The sequence below is a fragment of the Somniosus microcephalus genome, chromosome 4 (assembly GCF_052327205.1).
Source record: "Somniosus microcephalus isolate GS21.2 chromosome 4, FLI_Smic_1.0, whole genome shotgun sequence".
In the NCBI taxonomy this organism is placed as follows: domain Eukaryota; kingdom Metazoa; phylum Chordata; class Chondrichthyes; order Squaliformes; family Somniosidae; genus Somniosus; species Somniosus microcephalus.
Genome location: NC_140990.1, coordinates 240858920 through 240879125, shown reverse-complemented (window position 1 = coordinate 240879125; position 20206 = coordinate 240858920). Strand labels below are relative to the sequence as shown.

The 20206-nt window shown below is 47.8% G+C and overlaps 1 long non-coding RNA gene across 1 annotated transcript in view; it reads left to right on the top strand.

The window, feature by feature from the left end:
• The window catches only part of LOC147120298 (uncharacterized), a 151116-nt gene that overhangs the window by 72593 nt on the left and 58317 nt on the right, over positions 1–20206 (top strand). Inside the window, exon 2 of the long non-coding RNA XR_015078160.1 lies at positions 6925–7194. This is a non-coding gene — a long non-coding RNA (uncharacterized LOC147120298). The remainder of the gene's footprint in view (positions 1–6924; positions 7195–20206) is intronic.

The window sequence follows — 20206 nt, the reverse complement described above, 5'->3', positions numbered from 1 at the left end:
TGAGCTATCGAGCTTCCCCTTTAGACTCTGGTTCTTCAACTGCTGAACTCCTAATGGGTCGCAAGTTGCGCACCACGCTACCCTGCTGTGCAAAAGAAAAGCAGAGTAAGGAACTGAGACAAAGACTTCAACTGTTAAAGCTGAAACAGAAATCACACTATGACAAGTCATCCAAAACTCTGAAACCATTGACAAGGGATGATGTCAGGATTGAGGATCCAGATGCATGGGACAGGAAAGCTACAGTTCTTGAGGAAGTAGGACCAAGGTCATACACTGTTAGAACTGAGGAAGGACATATTCTCAGGAGGAACCGCCGTTCCCTCCTGAAAACACAAGAAACTATCCAAGAGCAAATCAATGACAATGCCGCAACTGAATCTTGTCACTCACCACCAGAACAATCTAACCCAAGCACACATACAGGCTCTCATGAAAACACATCAGACTTACCTGTGCTGAGAAGATCCATACGTGAAGTAAAAAAGCCTGATAGACTTATTCTTTGAGCACAAAGAAAACTATAATAAAAGAATGAAAAACTTAGAGTTCATAAAGTAAAGCTTTGAAAATGTGTTGACTGTTGTGAAGATGTTTATGTCGTTATGATTGATTGATATTGATTTTGTTTAACCTCTAAGGAAGGGGGATGTAATGATCAGTAACATGTCATTCTAGAATGGTACACTAGGTGGAGCGGTATGTTTAGTAGTGGGCTACCCACAAGGCAGTAGTCAAGATGGATGCCTGTATACTAGTCCACATGGCTGAATAAATGATTAGCTCAAGCTAGCTGTTCATAATGAAAACGTCTATTTATTTATGAACATAACAGTGACGTCACAGATTAAAATTTCATCTGTCAAGACCTTTTGACAGATGAAATATCAGCATTTCACAGCTGTTTGACTGACAGTCTGTACTCCAGGTTAATTCCTTCCTCTCAGGATGATTTAGAGATCTCCCCAGAACAGAAGGCAGAGGCTGCAGATTTTGACAGCTGGCGGCCATTCTGCTTTCTGTGCCGGTGAGATGAGGGACTCCCGAGACCTGAAGGAAGGAAGGATGTAAAGGTAAGTAAAGGTTAGTAGAACTTCTTTACACAGACAAAACACACTTACCTCTGCACTCATGCACCCATCACTCACCTGAACACCGGACATCTCGACTCCTCCAAGCCCTTCATCCTGACGGCCCGCCTCGCTAACTTGCCGTGGTTTGGAGCCATCAGGAATCCCACATTTCAACAATGAAAATAGGGATTAGGCTAAAAACTGCCTGTTAACTACCTGTTAACAGGCAGTTAATTGGCACTAATCCCCTTCCCACCTCGGGGAGGCGGGTCCCAGTGCGGGGCGGGTATCTGCCTCCTTTGAAACTGGCATGGAGGCGGGTTGGGGGCGGGATGGGGTTGGGACCCCCGATTTTGGAATTTTAAACCCCCACACGCCTCCAATCCCGACTCCATTGCCCAATGAAAATCCAGCCCGTAGTGTCCGCACTGTGGCTTTTTATTCATTTAACAACATTTTCCAACTAACTATTTATTTACACCGACTATGTGGTGTGGCATTGAGCAATACATACCAGTGAGGTCCCGTGCTTGATCCCTATTCTATGATCCAGATGTGGGGGACTACGGTCTCCCGCGTAAAGAAATAGGCAACACAGCGAGCTACAAGAAATAGGTCTTTACTCCAACTCTCACAATACAGTAGTCAATTCGTAAAGCCCGCGAACCTGTGATGACTCACGGATTGGTCACCTGCTGGAACCTGATTGGTTTTCCTTCTCTCAGCAGCAGGCAAGTCTGAACGTGCCTTATTCCTCTCAGCTTGCAACTGTCTTGCGGGGGGAGGGGAATACAGCAGTTAAAAGGGGATTATACAGGTTTATCTACATACACACAGTGTTTCCCCAATGTGGCAACGCCACATACGCCCCCCCAGAATCCTTGTTAACTGTAAAAGTCAGTCTCTGCGGAGGTTTGACCAAGCGGCCGTAGTGGCTGTAGTAGCCATCTGGCGTGTGAGGAGGGCTGTCTGGGAGGTCGGCCGGTTGGTTCGTCGGCTGGTCTGGTGGCTGGTCTGCCGGTGGGCTGGCTGGACGGGCTGCCGCTGAAGGTGGGGCGGCGGCCGGGAAGTAAGGTTCTGGCGTGTCTTGGTCCTCTTGTGGGGCCGCCGCCAACGCGGGAGGTCTGCCCCGCCGTGGGGGAAGAGCCGGCCGAAACGGGAAGCTGAGGTCCAGGTGCGCCGGTTTGAGGCGGTCTACTGAAATAAGGTCCGGCTTCCCGCCGACGTCGATAAGAAAAGCTTTGTCCCCCGTCTCCAATACTGGGAAGGGGCCGGTGTATGGTGCCTGCAGCGGGCCTCTGTGCGCGTCCCGGCGCACGAAGATGAACTGCGCATGTCGTAAGTCTCGAGGCATGTAGGACGGCTGCGGGCCGTGTTGCGAAGTGGGCACTGGACAGAATTGCTGGGCCGCGTCCTGGTGCAGGGAAAGCTGTCTGGCGGCCGACCACGGCTCCGTTGTCAGGGGGAGGAAGCCGCCTGGTGCTCTGAGCGGTTGGCCGTAGACCATCTCGGCCGCGGAGGTGCGGAGGTCCTCTTTGGGCGCGGTGCGCAATCCCAGGAGGACCCAGGGTAGTTTGTCGATCCAGCTGGTGTCGGCCAGGCTGGCGCGGAGGGAGGCTTTCAAGGAACGATGAAAGCGCTCGCAGAGCCCGTTGGCTTGCGGGTGGTAGGCTGTTGTCCTGTGCAACTTGGTGCCGAGGCCGGCGGTGATGGCATTCTACAAGTGGGAGGTGAACTGGGGGCCTCTGTCCGAAGATATGTCGGTCGGCACGCCGAACCGGGCCACCCATGTCGAGACAAATGCTCGCGCGACGTCGGGCGTGGTGGTGGAGGCGAGGGGAATCGCCTCGGGCCATCTGGTGGTGCGGTCGACGATCGTGAGCAGGTGTGTGAAACCGTGCGACGGCGGCAAGGGGCCTACCAGATCGACGTGGACGTGGTCGAAACGCCTCTCGGGCACCAGGAAACACTCCAATGGCGCCTTGGTGTGCTGCTGGACCTTAGCGCGCTGACACGCCACGCATGTGTTGGTCCAGTCTCTCACATCCTTGTGGAGTCCAGGCCAGACGAACTTGGCGGACATGAGTTTCTGAGACGCACGCATCCCTGAATGTGAGAGGCCGTGGATGATGTCGAAAAATCGCTTGCGCCAAGCGGATGGGACGACCGGCCTAGGCGAGGGGACTGAGACGTCGCACAGGAGGGTTGTGCCGGCTGCGTGGAAGTGGATGTCGGTCAGGGTGAGGCTGGTGGTTGATGTCCTGAGGGCCTGGATCTCCGTGTCGGCGGCCTGGTCTCTCGCCATGCTGGCGTAGTCGACGCCCAGGTGCACTGCGTGGAGCGAGGGTCTTGAGAGGCAGTCGGCCACCAAATTGTCCTTGCCGGCGACGTGGCGGATGTCCGTGGTAAACTCCGAGATGAAGTTGAGTTGGCGCTGTTGGCGCGCGGACCAGGGTTCGGTTACTTTGGCCATGGTGAAAGTGAGCGGCTTGTGGTCCACGAATGCGGTGAACGGCCGGCCTTCCAGGAGGAAACGGAAGTGCCAGACTGCCAGGAACAGGGCCAGGAGCTCTCTGTTGAACGTGCTGTAGGCCTGCTCGTTCTTGCGCAGCTGTCGGCTGAAAAATGCCAGTGGCTGCCACGCGCCTTCGACCCACTGTTGCTGGACGGCGCCGACGGCGTAATCCAAGGCGTCCGTGGTGAGGGCGGTCTTGACGCCCGGGATGGGGTGGGCCAGTAGTGTGGCGTTGGCCAAGGCGCTTTTGGTCTGGTGGAAAGCTGTTGCCATCTCGCTGGACCAGGTGAGTTGCTCTTTGCCCGTTTTGCCCCTGGTGGCTTCGTAGAGGGGGCGCATGAGTGCGGCGGCCTTGGGCACAAACCGGTGATAGAAATTGACCATCCCCAAAAATTCCTGCAGCGCCTTGACCGAGGTGGGCTGGGGAAAGTCCACCACCGCCTGCACCTTGGAAGGTAGGGGAATGGCTCCCCTTGGCGAGATTCTGTGGCCGAGAAAGTCAATTTGGGCTGCTCCGAACTGGCATTTGGCCGGGTTGACGATTAGCTCGTGTTGGCTGAGGCGCTGGAAAAGGGAGCGCAAATGCGCAATGTGCTCGGCCTTGCTGGTGCTGGCCATGAGGATATCATCCAGATAGACGAACAGGAAGCTCAGGTCCCGTAGGACGGAGTCCATGAGGCGTTGGAAGGCCTGTGCGGCGTTCTTGAGCCCGAAGGGCATGCGCAGGAACTCGAACAGTCCGAAGGGGGTGATGACCGTCGTCTTCTGGACGTCTGCGTGGTGGACGGGGACCTGATGGTAGCTGCGAATCAGGTCGACCTTGGAAAAGACGGACTTTCCTGCTAGGTGTGCCGAGAAGTCTTGGATGTGCGGAATGGGGTATCTATCGGGCGTGGTGGCATCGTTGAGCCGTCTGTAGTCACCGCAGGGGCGCCAGCCACCGCCCGGCTTGGGCACAATGTGGAGGGGGGACGACCAGGGGCTGTTTGAGCGGCGGATAATGCCCAGTTTTTCCATCGTGGCGAATTCTTCCTTGGCCACCGCCATCTTGGCTGGGTCCAGGCGTCTGGCTCGGGCGAACACTGGTGGTCCCGTAGTGGCGTTGTGGTGCTCGACCCCATACATGGCTGCCGCAGCTGAGAAGGTTGGTTGTGTGAGCCTCGGGAAATCTGCGAGTAGGCGGGCGTAGTCGTCATGCACCGGGGCGGAGCAGGACCCGACGAGGGCCGGGCTGTTGCTCTGCTGGCAGGCCAGTGAAGCGAAAGTTGCTGCGTCGATCAGGCGCCTGTTGCGGACGTTGACCAGGAGTCCGTGGGCGCAAAGAAAATCGGCGCCCAGCAAGGGATGTGCCACCGAGGCCGTCACAAAATCCCACGTAAATCGCTGGCCGTTGAAACAAACCTCGGCCCGTCGCTTTCCGAAAGTAGCGATGGCTGCGCCATTTGCCGCCACGAGGGGTGGGCCGCTGCGGCCTGCCTGGATGTCGAGCTGGGAGGCAGGAATTATGCTGCATTGGGCTCTGGTGTCGCAAAGGAACCTGCGCCCTGAAAGAGAGTCGGTTATGTACAGCAGTTTACCTGCAGTGCCGATGGCCATCGTGGCGGCGGGGGTGCGGTCGAGCGGGCCTAGGCGGCGGCGCGGGGCTGGTGCGTTAGGCCAGGCGGCCATCTTGGTTTGATCAAAAGAGCAGGGTGCTCTGCAGCGTTGGGCCTTGTGGCTGAAACGCGCATGGTAGTAGCATAGTTCTGCGGCCTGGCGTGGTGGCGCGCGCTCGGCGGTGTCGGGGAGCCTCGCGGCTGCACAGCCGAGTTGGGCGATGGCGAAGACTTTGTCCGCGGCGGCTGCCAGTTGTACGCAGTCCGTGATCGGGGACCCCGCGAGGGCAGTCTGTACCTGCTGAGGAAGCAGGCTGAGGAAAAGGGCCCGAAACAAGAAGCACTGCGGTTCAGAGCCCAGGAGCGCAAGCATCCGGCTCATCAACTGGGTCGGGGTAGAATCGCTGAGGCCTGGTAGTGAGAGAAGCCTGCGGGCCCTCTCCTCCCTGGACAGGCCGTAAGCCTGCAGCAAGCGGCCCTTAATGGTTGAGTACTTGCTGGTCTGTGGTGGGTTCCCCAGCAGGTCAAGAATTTCGGCGGTGGTAGAGCTTGCTAGTGCTGAGACGACGTGGAGGTACCTTTCTTCATCGTCTTGAACCCTGCGAAGGGTGAATTGGGCCTCCGAGTGCGCGAACCAAGCTGGTGCTTGGTGTTCCCAGAAGGTGGGGAGCTTCAAGGACGCGGCGCCGGCCGACATCAGGCTGCTGCTGGTTGCCATCGGGTCGTTGCTGGCCTCTGTAGGGCTGCGTGAGTCGGGGGCTTCGGCCGCCGACATTCGGGGTCACCAATGTGGGGGACTACGGTCTCCCGCGTAAAGAAATAGGCAACACAGCGAGCTACAAGAAATAGGTCTTTACTCCAACTCTCACAATACAGTACTCAATTCGTAAAGCCCACGAACCTGTGATGACTCACGGATTGGTCACCTGCTGGAACCTGATTGGTTTTCCTTCTCTCAGCAGCAGGCAAGTCTGAACGTGCCTTATTCCTCTCAGCTTGCAACTGTCTTGTGGGGGGAGGGGAATACAGCAGTTAAAAGGGGATTATACAGGTTTATCTACATATATACACACAGTGTTTCCCCAATGTGGCAACGCCACACAGTTATCTGATCTCAGCCAGGGCAGCATGAGCCCACCACAATTGGCCTCAGAACCTATGGGTTATGGGTGGGGGTGCGGGGGCTGGGGAAATCACAACTAGGGGTTTCCAATTCTGATTGCTGTTCAGTGACTCCTGAATATAAACTGATTGTCAGTAAGGACAGGCTATAATTCTCCGACAGCCAAATACTCTTTTGACTCTCACCGTATCGGCTCACACATGACAAATGGTTACTTGGTCAAGGTTACTGGAGGATCGTCACCAGCCATGAAACCATATGCCAGAATAAGCTAGTGCCTGCTAGAAAGTAAGAAAATAGAGATGAGAATATTGGGGAAAAAATAAGACCAAATTTCCTCTGGGAAAAAAATGAAAAATTGCTTATTTTTCTTAATGATTTAGTAATGAAACCACAGAAAAATGAGTTTTAGAAATATACAATTCTTCAGTGTGCAATTTCATAACTAAAAACCAGCTAACCGTGAAACACTGGTGCTAATGATCCCTGAATGTTTGTCAAGCAACTAATGAGCAGGCTCATTGGATTAATTGTCGAAAAGTTTGTTAATCCAGCTCTGTTAATCCAGATGCTGTCTGACCTGCTGAGTATTTCCAACATTTTCTGTTTTTATTTCAGATTTCCAGCATCCGCAGTATTTTGCTTTTGTACGCCGTGTACAATTTTGGAGAAAAATAGCTCCATGAAATTTGAGGAAAGCCATTTTACTGACTAGGTTCTGGACATACTAGTAAGCTCTACTAGGAGAAATGTAAAACCATTTTCAATGGGAGAGGACATCCCTTACATAAACAAAGAAGGTACCAAGCAGGACTATGGTTCACTGAAACAACTCGGAAGACCTGGCTCGAGGTCCAGAAGAAGTGGCATGACTTATAGAACACAAAGGTAAGGCATAAATGTTATGGTAAAGTAGCAGCATAGGACACGTAGAGACATAAATTAAAGTAATAGTTAAAAATGCATGTATTAAACAATGTACCACTGCAGTTAAATGTTAGCAAGAATGTGCAATGAAAGACTGATGTGCAAATTTACAAACAGGAGGCAAATTATGGATGAAATCATCCTGTCGTAATCCCCCACAGCTACTATCTTTAAAAGCCAAACATAAAGTAGGAGCATGCAGTGTGAATCAAATAGTAGGAAATATTATGAGAAACAATTGATTGCCTAGCTGAATTATTTGGGAGGTTGTGTCTTGAAGATGTTGGAAATGTAAGTATCAGAAGAATATGCAGTACTACTGGTATTTACCATATTAATTATGGCATCGATTTCTGCCAGGCTGGGGGGGTGGGTGGATGGGGAGGGGGCAGATAAAATGGAGCGGGGGGGCATTCCAACTCCTTCCCACCCCGATATGGTTGACTGCAATTTTAAATTAGAGGCAGCAAGTACACCCGCACCAAGCCGGCGGGATCCTCTTTAAATATGCAGATTGAGCACCAAAGACATCATCGGGGCCCGATCTGCAATTTTAACCTGAGGCCTGAGCAGTGCTGGTTTTCCCACCAAGCCAAACCTGCCGGGAACTGGAGCCAGAGCCAGAGTCAGAAGAAGCCTTATAAGCAATGTTTTCCCTAATTTGTTTTGGGTGCGCGGCCCCTTTAAGGGCTCACATGGCCCCTTTAAGGGTCTGCACGGCCCATTCACAGTTTCGTGCATGCATGAATCTTAACATTGAAAAAGCCGGCCCCAGGCTGCGTGGGACCAGCAGAGAGCTGCGCGGCCACACAACTTATAGGGAACGTTGTTTGTAAGGTAAGTTTTTATTTTTTTTCTATTTCCTTCTGGGTCATTCTGCACCCCACAAGGAAACCTTGGACCTCCCTTGCAAGACAGGCAGAATGGAAAAGGAGGGGGAGGGGTAGCCCTGATAATAAAGAATGACATAAGAACAGTAGAGAGAAAGGATCTCGGCTCGGAAGATCAGGAAGTAGAATCAGTATGGGTGGAGATAAGGAATAATAAGGGGCAGAAAACACTGGTGGGAGTAGTATATAGGCCCCCTAACAGTAGCTATACTGTTGGACAGAATATTAATCAAGAAATAGTAGGAGCTTGTAACAAAGGTAATGCAATAATCGTGGGGGACTTTAATCTTCATATAGACTGGACAAATCAAATTGGCAAAGGTAGTCTGGAGGACGAGTTCATGGAATACATTCAGGACAGTTTCCTAGAACAATATGTCATGGATCCAACCAGGGAGCAGGCTATTTTTGATCTTGTATTGTGTAATGAGACAGGGTTAATTAGCAATCTCATAGTAAAGGATCCTCTGATGCAGAGTGACCATAATATGATAGAATTTCACATTAAGTTTGAGAGTGACTTGCCTAAGTCCGAAACTAGAGTCTTAAACTTAAGTCAAGCCAATTAAATAGGTATGAGATGCGAATTGGCTAAGGAAGATTGGAAAAACAGATTATAAGGTATGGCGGTAGATAAGCAGTGGCTAGCCTTTAAAGAAATATTTCATAATTCTCAACAAAAATACATTCCATTGAGAAACAAAAAGCTCCACGGGAAAAGTGATCCATCCATGGCTAACTAAAGAAGTTAAGGATAGCATTAGATTGAAAGAAGAAGCTTATAATGTTGCAAAGACTAGTAGTAAGTAGTAAGCCTGAGGATTGGGAGAGTTACAGAAACCAGCAAAGGGTGACCAAAAAATTGATAAAAAGGGAAAATATAGAATGAGAGAAAACTAGCAAGAAATATAAAAAGAGATTGTAAGAGCTTCTACAAGTATATAAAAAGGAAGAGAGTAGCAAAAGTAAATGTTGGTCCCTTAGAGTCTGAGACAGGAGAAATTATTATGGGGAATAAGGAAATGGCAGAAACGTTAAACAAATATTTTGTATCTGTCTTCACAGTAGAAGACACAAAAAGCATACCAAAAATTGTGGGGAACCAAGGGTCTAATGAGGGTGAGGAATTTAACGTAATTAATATAAGTAGAGAAAAAGTACTAGAGAAACTAATGGGAATAAAAGCCAACAAATCCCCTGGACCTGACGGCCTACATCCTAGGGTTCTAAAAGAGGTGGCTGCAGAGATAGTGGATGTATTGATTTTGATCTTCCAAAATTCCCTAGATTCTAGAATGGTCCCAGCAGATTGGAAGGTAGCAAATGTAATACCGCTATTCAAGAAAGGAGGGAGAGAGAAAACAGGGAACTGCAGGCCTGTTAGCCTGACATCAGTCGTCAGGAAAATGCTGGAATCCATTGTTAAGGAACTTGTATCAGGGCACTTAGAAAATCATAACATGATTAGGCAGAGTCAGCATGGTTTTATTAAAGGAAAATCGTGTTTGACAAATTTATTAGTTTTTTGAGGATGTGACTAGCAGGGTAGATAAAGGGGAACCAGTGGATGGAGTATATTTGGATTCCAAAAGGCACTCGATAAGGTGCCACATAAAAGGTTATTACACAAAATAAGGGCTGGGGGTAATATAGTAGCATGGATAGAGGATTGGTTAACGGACAGAAAACAAAGAGTAGGGATAAATGGGTCTTTTTCAGGTTGGCAGGCTGTAACTAGTGGGGTGCCGCAAGGATCAGCGCTGGGGCCTCAGCTATTTACAATCTATATTTATGACCCAGATTAAGGGACTGAGTGCAATGTTTCCAAGTTTGCTGATGATACAAAGCTAGGTGAGACAGTAAGCTGTGAGGAGAACACAAAGAGTCTGCAAAGGGATATAGATAGACTAAGTGAGTGGGCAGTAATGTGGCAGATGGAGAATAATGAGGGAAATGTGAGGTTATTCACTTTGGTAGGAAGAATAGAAAAACAGAGTATTTTTTTAAATGGTGAGAAACTTTCAAATGTTGGAGTTGAGAGAGATTTGGGTGTCCTCGTGCAAGAAACACGGAAAGCTAGTATGCAGGTACAGCAAGCAATAAGAAAGGCAAATGGCACGTTGGCCTTTATTGCAAGGGGGTTGGAGTATAAGAGTAAGGAAGTGTTGCTACAATTGTACAGGGCCTTGCTAAGACCACACCTGGAGTGCACAGTTCTGGTCACAATATCTAAGGAAGGATATACTTGCCTTGGAGGTGGTGCAACAAAGGTTCACTGGATTGATTCTTGGGATGAGAGGGCTGTCCTATGATGAGAGATTGTGTAGAATGGGCCTATACTCTCTGGAGTTTAGAAGAATGAGAAGTGATCTCATTGAAACATACAAGAATCTGAAGGGAATTGACATGGTAAATGCAGAGAGGTTGTTTCTCCTGGCTGGAGAGTCTAGAACTAGGGGGCATAGTCTCAGGATAAGGGGTAGGCCATTTAAGACTGAGATGAGGAGGAGTTTCTTCACTCAGAGGGTTGTGAATCTTTGGAATTCTCTGCCCCAGAGGGCTGTGGATGCTGAGTCTTTGAGTATATTCAAGGCTGAGATAGATAGATAGATTTTTGGACTCTAGGGGAATCAAGGAATATGGAGATCGGGCGGGAAAGTGGAGGTCAATGATCAGCCATGATCTTATTGAATAGCGGAGCAGGCTCGAGGGGCCATATGGCCTACTCCTGCTCCTATTTCTTATGTTCTTGCCCTGGGCTTCCCCTCTCCCTCAACTTATCTGACTGCCAGGGACCGTTCACACAGGTCCCCAGTGGTGGCCTCCTGCTGCCCAAAATTCCCACTCCGGTGCGCTGGAAATGAGTCCTGGGAGCTAAAATCTCACTGGGCTTTGGCATATGAGTTTATTGCTCTACCTGGTGACCCCCACCCACCATACCGCCCTGAGTTAAATTCGAGGCTGATATATTCTATATTTAAACAATGGCCCAGAATTTGCGGTTGTAATGACGATGAAACTGTCAGCGATCGCTGTATAAAACCGACTGCAACTTCTGGCATCCGCAGATGCGCAGTTAAACGCGGAAACAGGAAGTTGCTGTCAGTGATAACCTACTCCTCCACAGGATGCGCTGTTGCAGTCTTCGCAGATGCAATCAACACAGAATCAGTGATTTGACATGAACTTCAACTTTTACACACTATTCTCGCTGTAAAAACCATTGAAAATGTTAAGTCTTGTTGAATGAGGTGTAACTGAGTTTTTAACAGCGTACTAAGGCATAATTACTGCTGAATAACCTCTCTGGCACTGAAAAAACACATTCTATAAGTATGGAGTGTCATTCCCTCCATTCTATGATAAAAATTCCATGGGGGAAAAATTGAGCCATGCACCCTTTGGGGCGCTAACTTCGCCAGGATGCTACTTTTAGGCCCCGTGGCTGAAATTCACTGGTAGCGCCTGAAGAGGGAGGCAGGGTGCTATTGGAAGCGCCCCACCTTCCTCTTGGGGCGCTGCGAGTGAATATCGCAGCGCTACAGGCGCTGCGGCACATCGCGTCGTGGTACTGCAGGCCTTCCCCTTATTAAAGGGTAGGGGCTCAGTGCAGCGTGACCCGGAGCATAGCTGGGCCACCAGGGATCGGAGTGCCAGCAAAAGAGCCCGGCACTCAAGAGAAGTGACGGGCTCAGGGAGCGCAGCTGGCACTCCACGGGGGGGCTGCAGAGGAGGCTGGGGACGGCAGAGGGGGCAGGTGCTGGCAGGCGGCCAACAACAAAAATGGCCGCCCAGCACCTCCCCTTTAATTTGCGCTGCCCCAGCCGCAGGTAGGCTCCCCTGACCCCGTCGGACATAGCGTCTGGCGGTAAGTCTGGCGGGGCTACCGAAGATCGCGGCCGGGGCACGAGCAGGGTGCTGCGCATGGCGATGATGTCATCGCCGGCGCACAGCACCGCGGGGCACTAACTGTTACCACCACTGCTAACCTCCCGCTGAATTTTGCGGGAGGCGTTGGCGGCTCCGCGCGCAGGTGCTAGTTGCTTTGCGCCCCGTTAGCGCCCTCTTAGGGCCCATGATTTTTAAAATAATAAAAATTTATTTTTATTTTATTCTTTTAAAGTTTGTTTATGATATTTCAGCTTCTATCTTAATCCCATGTGTATGTCCCAATCTTTATTTTGCTTTCCATAAAATGATTAAAAAGTGAATTATAATCCGTGTTTTACACTTCCTGGTTTGGTGTCTGTGAGAGTTCCTCAATCTGATTGGCTGCTCAGCCTGCTTGATGACATCACTGTTGCTGGACGACACAGATCCCCTACAGATGGCACCAGATTGAAAGTCACATCGGAAAAGGGGAAATCAACGCCACAGAGTCCACTAAATCTTTGTGGGCAGCTTTCTTCAAGATCAGCGGCGAGCACTGTCACTTTGTCATTGCCTGCAAAATCCAGGGCAATATGTTACCAGTCCATACATACTGATTGTGTGCAAATGTATAAAAGTGCATATCATGATAATATCCAGATGTATAAATGATCTTGTGTATTCATAACGGCTGATAATAGGATTCTTGGCATCATAATGCTTCCATATGTCGCTGTCTTATGGGACACTGAAGTCTGCTCAGCACTTGCCTAGTGTGCAATAAAGTGTGTCTGAAGAACCTGTGGCCTCAAAGCTTTCTGGGCTCAATGTCCCAAAATCTTGATTAAATTAGGAGGCCTTCCCATAATGCAGCTGGTGCACCTGAAGAGTGCTCAAACACCAAATGCTTATTTCTAACACATGCTTCGGGAGACCCCATTAAAATGTTAGTATTTTTTTCCTGGTGGCCCTCCTTTTTATAAAGCCATGGTGACTTTTACTGTCACAGACAATGTGTGGCCACCTGTCCAAGTGGGCTGTAAGTCTTGTTACAGGAGGCTGCACAGGTCTATGACAGCCTGTCTGGAGAAGTGCAACTTCCTCATTCACTGCTCCTCAGGTAAGTGACTCTAGGCCTGTAGACCCTATGGGGTGTGTAAGGCCTTCTGTGAGCAACCCCCTTGTGTTGTTTCCTGAGAGGACCAACTGCTGCTCCTTGTGGATGCCCAGCCTGCTGCAGCTGTTGCTGCTCCTGTAGCTCCTCTTTCTGCAAATTGAAGTGCCCAGGATGACACCTATCTTGAGCCCTGTGCTTGTTGAGGGTGTAGAAGCAGAATAAATGTTCAAGAAAGCAATCTCCAAAGCAAACTCTCCTGTGAGAATTCAAACAATGCTATAGCAAAGAGATATCAATGATCTGAGTGCTTGAAGGTGCGTGTCCCTTTAAATACTGTTTCTGATTGCTGTTTTAAAACCAATCCAGTTCAGCGCTAGGTGGAACTTCCACTCTGATGAATTAAAATGGATTTGGGTTCTAATGACACCATCGAACCCCAATTTGAATACATTAATGTGGCTCCAGGAGCATACTTCAGGCAGGTGCCTCGGCTACCTATGAAAACTCCAGAGGCAATATGGTGACAGGCAGGAAGCAAGCAGGAACAGAGCGGTAAGTCAACTGCAAGTTTAACTCCATTACTGTTCCATTTCCACCAGGTGGAGGGAGTTAAAATGAGCTTGTGTCTCTTGGCCAATGGAGCCCAACTGAGAGGGCCTCCAACGTAGATCTATGCAGACAGGACTGAAAACGAGTCCTGCTTAGGAATCATTAGCTTACATTTACTGTTCTAATCATTCAAATCAACAATTATTTTAATCCTTGAGACATCACCTACTCATTAACATAGCCCACTATATTTAAGTGTAAAAATGAAGATTATGATTAACTCATACCACACCCATACAACTTTATAATATCTTCCACCATCTTCCTTATGTTCCTCAAATCTGCCCTGTAACCTAAAAGGAGAAGAATGCAGCCTTACTATTTTAACCAAATATTAAGCTTGTGAAGAAACTTAAGTAAATCCAAGGACGTTTGACTCCGCAATGTTTGTGTCTCTGTTTTCTAATTTTAGCTTAAGGCTGTTATTATAGACTAGCATTTGTAGATTCCACAGACGTAATGTATAATTTCACTTCTCAAATAATTGTTGGCAGCATATAAAAGCATCTGGGTGTTCCTCTGATGGGTTTCATTAGCTGAAATGTAGGTTTCTATTTCTAGTTCAGTATACCACAGACTGAAGATTCTGAGCGAGCAAGAAATGCAGTGCAGTGGCATTCAGGAACACTCTAATGCAACCACTGTTGCCCCCTGCAGGAATAGTGTCAGACAGCTTATCTGTTCACATCAGCTGGAGAGAAAAATTGGTCCATTAATCAATGGACCAGAACCTTGACTTGGCTTTTCTAAACAGTGTGCTGGATCAGTTCAACTAAATATTGAATTGGAATCTCTTTTGTTGTATTGGAACAGCTTAACCTAAGTGGGAATTAAACAAAGAAAACTAGACTATTTAGGCTTGTGCCATAAATTTTCACTATGTCATAGAGTAAATTTTCTGCTGGTGAGTAGAGTTCTGACTCTCAAACTTAACATTTGCTTAATCTCAGACAGCTGCACTGTACATTAAAACTATAACCCTCAAATATCTCAATGCAGAAGCCAATTCCTTTAAAGGTTACCTGGCTCAACCTTCTTCATGTTGTGCTTATGTAAAAAGATAGCATCAGTGTTTATCTTGATTGGCATACCAACAACTAGAACAGATTTAACAGATGTTTTTGTGATATTCTTAGAAAAATATTTATAGAATGGGTACACTTTGGGCAAAAAATGTATTCATTTTTCAAATTAAACTTCCTCCACAGTAGCACTGAAGATATACTGCAGTCCTAACATAATCAATTATATGAAAAAACTGACAGGAACAGGAATTTGATGTTGCCAAAGATCTCTACTGCATTCACTTAAGCCCTACCTGCTCTTCTTGTGTCTCTCTGAAATGTCACAGCTATTTGCTGATATATATATATGGTCTGTTGAAAGTTAATACCAGTGCTACATGGCACTATTTTGAGAATCCATGTCTCTAAGATTGTCATGTAATGTACAACTTGTAAACTAAGAACACTACTGGTGTTTGACTAGAATATTAGGTCAGCTCATTTGAATACTTTTGTGGTGCATAGTACATGATACGTTGGGAGCACCAAAGATCGGGATGTAGAACACTCGTTACCAGCAGCCAGTGAAGGGCTGCGTGCTGCTCTTGAAGTGCTGATATTTTTATTAATATAGCGGGAAACTCAAGCCTATTTCAGGAATTAGCCATTAGAGGCCAAGTAAAAATAGGGCCAGTAAAAGCCCTCAACTTATTTGACTCCGTTTCCTGCAAGGCTTTGACAGTGACATTACTGGTATCAGTCAGTCTGCAGTCCATAAATGTATAAAGCAGCTCACTAATGCCTTTGTTAGGGGCAGTGATTACATCTGGTTCCCAATGGATGCCAGCAGTCAGCAGGAAAGGGCTGGGGGCTTGGCTGTAGTTGCTGGCTTCCCAGCAGTGCAAGGTATTATAGATTACACACATGTAGTCAGTAGGGCAACCAATGATCGTTGGTTGGAGCCAGCAGCCTCCATCAACAGGAAAGACTATCATTTAATCAATGTGCAGCTGGCCGGTGATCACTACAACATTATCATGCAACTGTCACAATGCTGTCGTTCTGTGCTAGTCAACTATCCTACCATTATTTCACAGAGCTCAAAATATCAGAGGATGGCTGCTATGGGACAAAGCTTAGCCCCTGCACATATGGCTTATGACATCTCTCCATAACCAGAGTTCACCCACAGAGATGAGATACAACCAGAGCCAGAATAATGATTATCGAACACACAATCGGGCTCCTCAAGCAGCGTTTTTGGTGCCTGGATAGGTGTGTGTTGTGTGTTACATTGTGCATAACCTCACTGTGCAATATGGAATGTACATGGAGCCAGAAAAGCAAGGGGTCCTTCTCATATCTGACGAATGTACAGAAGTGGGAGGACGAAAACACCAGCTTTCAGCCAGGGATGAGATCATTGGTCAATGCTTCACTTGATCTACTCATTCCACTCACATCTTCCTCCCCTCCACATTAATAGTCCTTAATACCACCTCTATCACTCTTTGCACCTTGCAGTAAAGAACCTCCAACCTTATGAGCCAGCTTTCATATACACGAGACCTGGTATGAAACCATAATGAAAAGTCAAAAAAGGTGACTTCTTTAATGGCGAACACAATAATATTCTTAACATCATTTATCACCCACCGTGCTTTTCTTACATTTTTTTTTAAGATGCTCCCCCAGTGGCTTCAGCATGGCTGGTGGAAGGCTGCTGATACTCAAGTGAGAACCCTTGAAATGCTCGTGGTCATTGACCTCTGGTAGCTTGGGTCTGGCTGCAGACTGCTGCATCTCAGCCGTTGCCAGGGCAGTCGGCCCAGCTGGCTTTCTGGCACCATGCCAGGCATTAGTTCAGAGGGTGAAAAAGGAGCAGACATGCCGTCCTCCTGAGAGAGAGAGCAACATGCCACTCCCATTGTGCCACTGCCATGGGGCTGCGGCTGAACCCCAGAAGTATCTATGGCAGATCCGAATTTGTAACAGAAACCAAAAAAGATTTGCCAAACTTTTTCATAAAGAGTTTCCTTTTAATGTACTCAGCAATCCACCACCCAATCAATATGCTGTGCACAGAATTGAACATGGAGGACTGTATAATATGATTTTATTTTCACAAGTGATGAGATCATATAGCTCGAGTGTAAAAAAAAATCTGTACTCTTAAGAAAAATCCAATTGAATTGTTGTGGAACAGTTATTATTAGAAGGATTATTGAAGAGGTGTTGATCTGGGAATAACATTTTGTCTTGTTTCAGCCTGATATTGCACCGTACAAAAGGAGATGGTGTATGTCACATCTTCCTCCAATGTTGCATCTCTAGTGACAGTTCTGTCACAACCCAATGCACAATGTAATGACTTACCAAGAAACCGGAGATTGAAATTCAGGGCACTGTCATTGAAACTGGTGCCTCAACCAGTATTCACTGAATGTACAGTCACGCAATGTTATATAGAACATTTATCTGCAGCTCCTTCTTTTACTAACTTTCTTTTTCCAGGCCAACAACCCATTGTTTTATTATTTTGAGGCGACTACTTTGATCAAAATGATTAAAGCTATCTAAATTACATTAGAGCCTGTAGTATGTTTTAATGGGTTCACGCATGTGATCAACAGACTGACAACCATCACTCACTTATCTTGGAAGATATCCCTGGCGAGGTGACTGAACATGATGCTGTCGGCCAAACTTACTGGTGTATTAATGGGAGGGGACAGGAGGCGAGAACAATTTTAGCATGGTGGAACCATATTTTCAAACTTTTTGCCAAAAATAACTTGAAAGATTTCTCCTTGAACCTCCAGCAATGAAATCAAGGAAAATTCTGGACATTTAAAAAAAAAATGACAGAAGATTAACACAAAATCATCTGGTTTACAATTTAAAGAAAGTAAGGAGATAATCCAATAAGTGTAATGCATCCCAAAAGGATGTACAAGATACCGCATTACCAAAGAATTATAAAGGGCTTTGATCAAATTCACCTGAGGAACATCCTAGACTTTCTTCCTCCTTTTTGTTTTGTATAGGTGTAGGCAATTGCAAAAACAGACAATGATAAAATCAGGAATAGGTAGATTTAAAGACTGGGCTGGGGAAACACCATTAACTAAATCGCGCTGCTTGAAGTTCGAGATTACACTTTATATCTACTGGTTATCCCTCAAGGACCAATAGAGTTACATGCTCAATCGATTCCAGTAGATGTGCAAGACTTGGCCTGTTGCTTTTAAAATCATGTTGAACTTTCATAACCTCTTTGTTCTTCAGACGAACATTAACAGTATCCCATAAAATATCAGTGTTTGAATAACTGGTCTATAGTTCATCGACTTTGTCTCAATCCTTCTTTAAATAGAAAAGTCAATAGTATGTGATCCCCTCTCCAATCCCTAGGTACAATACTTGTGTTTATACAACTTGTAGTGTATGTACCTTTAAGAGAGAACTACTTTTACAGCTCCTGTATACTGTAGTACCGGCAGTGAGCACACCTGTATATAAGCCTTGAGCATGCCTCTGCACCCCAGTCTTGAGACTACCCTACTCCAGTAAATACCTGTTGATTGTTAAGTTACAGCATCCGTGTGGTTATTGAAAAACATCATACTCTCAGAATCACGGATCTAACAGTGGCGACGAGTGTCGATTCGAATCTACCTGCAACTCTGCATTTCCCTTCGAGGATTCGCTCCGGGAGGGCGGTGGAAGAAAGTCGAGGCCAGAAACACGGGCGTCGACCACGAGCAACTGCCCAGTCGTCCGGCAGAGAGTGAACATCGCAGGGGAGGCTGTGGAGAGCCGGGCTTGGTTCCCCAGCCACGACGATCAGCAATAGACTGATGACAGGTACAGCGCAGACCCTTCCCGGACAGCGGCGGCTGGAGCCGACCGACGGCGGAGAGAAAGCCGAGCAGCGTCGACGGGGTAAGACAGAGGGTGAAGCGCACAGGGCGCAGTGGGGGGTTGAAAACCGAGCGGCGTCGAGGAAAAACAAAACGGAGAGAGGGTAAAGCAACAGCCGGGTTCAGGACCGAGCGGCGGAAACGGGAAAGGCGCACAAAAAAAAAGCGCGCAGAGCACAGCCAGGGCTCAAGGGCTGAACAGTGTCCGTGGGGAGAAGAAGGGAGAGCGCGGGAGACGCCATTGAGCCACGGAGAAGAAGGAAGAGCGTGGGAGACGCCATTTTTAGAAGCCGCAGCGGAGAAGAAGGGCGAGCGCGGGAAGGAAGGAAAGCGCGGAAGACGCCATTTTGTGCCAGCGGAGAAGAAGGGGAAGTGCGGGAGACGCCATTTTTGACAGTTAAATCACACCCAGGGATGCCGAAGAGTGGCAGTATCTCTACGTTCGACAATGAAGTCGAAGATTGGGCAACATATGTGGAACGTATTGAGGTGTACTGCAGGGCGAATGAAGTGCCAGATGCTAGGAAAGCACTGGTTTTGTTAAATTCCATGGGTGCAAAAACTTATGGGTTACTGCAAAACCTAATAACCCCAGAGAAGCCTGTGAACAAGAATTTCGAAAGCATAGTAGAAATCCTACAGGACCACTTAATCCCCACACCGCTGCTGATAGCAGAACGATTTAAGTTCCATAAAAGGAACCAACACAAAGACGAAAGCAATGCTGAGTACCTAACGGAACTGCGCAAGCTATTGAAACACTGCCAGTTTGGAGCGGGACTAGCAGACATGTTAAGGGACAAGTTTGTGTGTGAGCTGCAAAGTGAAGGAACCCAGAAACGGCTTCTATCAGAAAAGGATCTTACGCTGGACAAGGCTTTCAGTATGGCAGTATCACACGAAGCAGCCGCAAGGGGCGCTGCAGAGATACAACAGAGACCGCAAGAATATGGCACCAATGAAATGTCCTATGGAACAGGGAAGTGCTTTCGCTGCAGCAGAACAACACATGACCAGAAGGATTGTTGGTTCAAGGACCAAGTGTGCAGACAGTGTGGAAAAGCAGGACACATAGCAAGAGTCTGCAGGTCTGGGAAGAAAACCAACAGTAAGAAATCTCCACAGGAGAAGTACAAAAAGGTACTGTGATGAAATATATGCCTTCATCAGCCCATGTGTTTTACCTGCTTGTATTGTGTGAACCGCCCCCTTTTGTTCCTATTGTGTGTATTGGCTACGCCCCTGTCTTTTGCCATATAAAGGTCTCAAAAGCTGTATGAGTCATTCCTACCAGACGAACCTGATGTGGGAAGACCTGTAATGCTGCAATGTTCTTAGTGATTAAAAGCCTTAGTTGAATCCTTAAACTCCTTGGCCTAGAAATTCATTGACGCCACTTTTGGGGCGCTAAAGTGGGGCGTCCGCTAAAGTTAGCGGCCGCCGCCAAATCTAGGCCACTTCTCCGATATTCATTAGCTTCGCCCTACTAGTTCGGGCGAGCGCTAAAACTGCTGTTGGACGCCTCTCTTTGGGCGCTAAGCCGGAGGTGGTGATCGATAG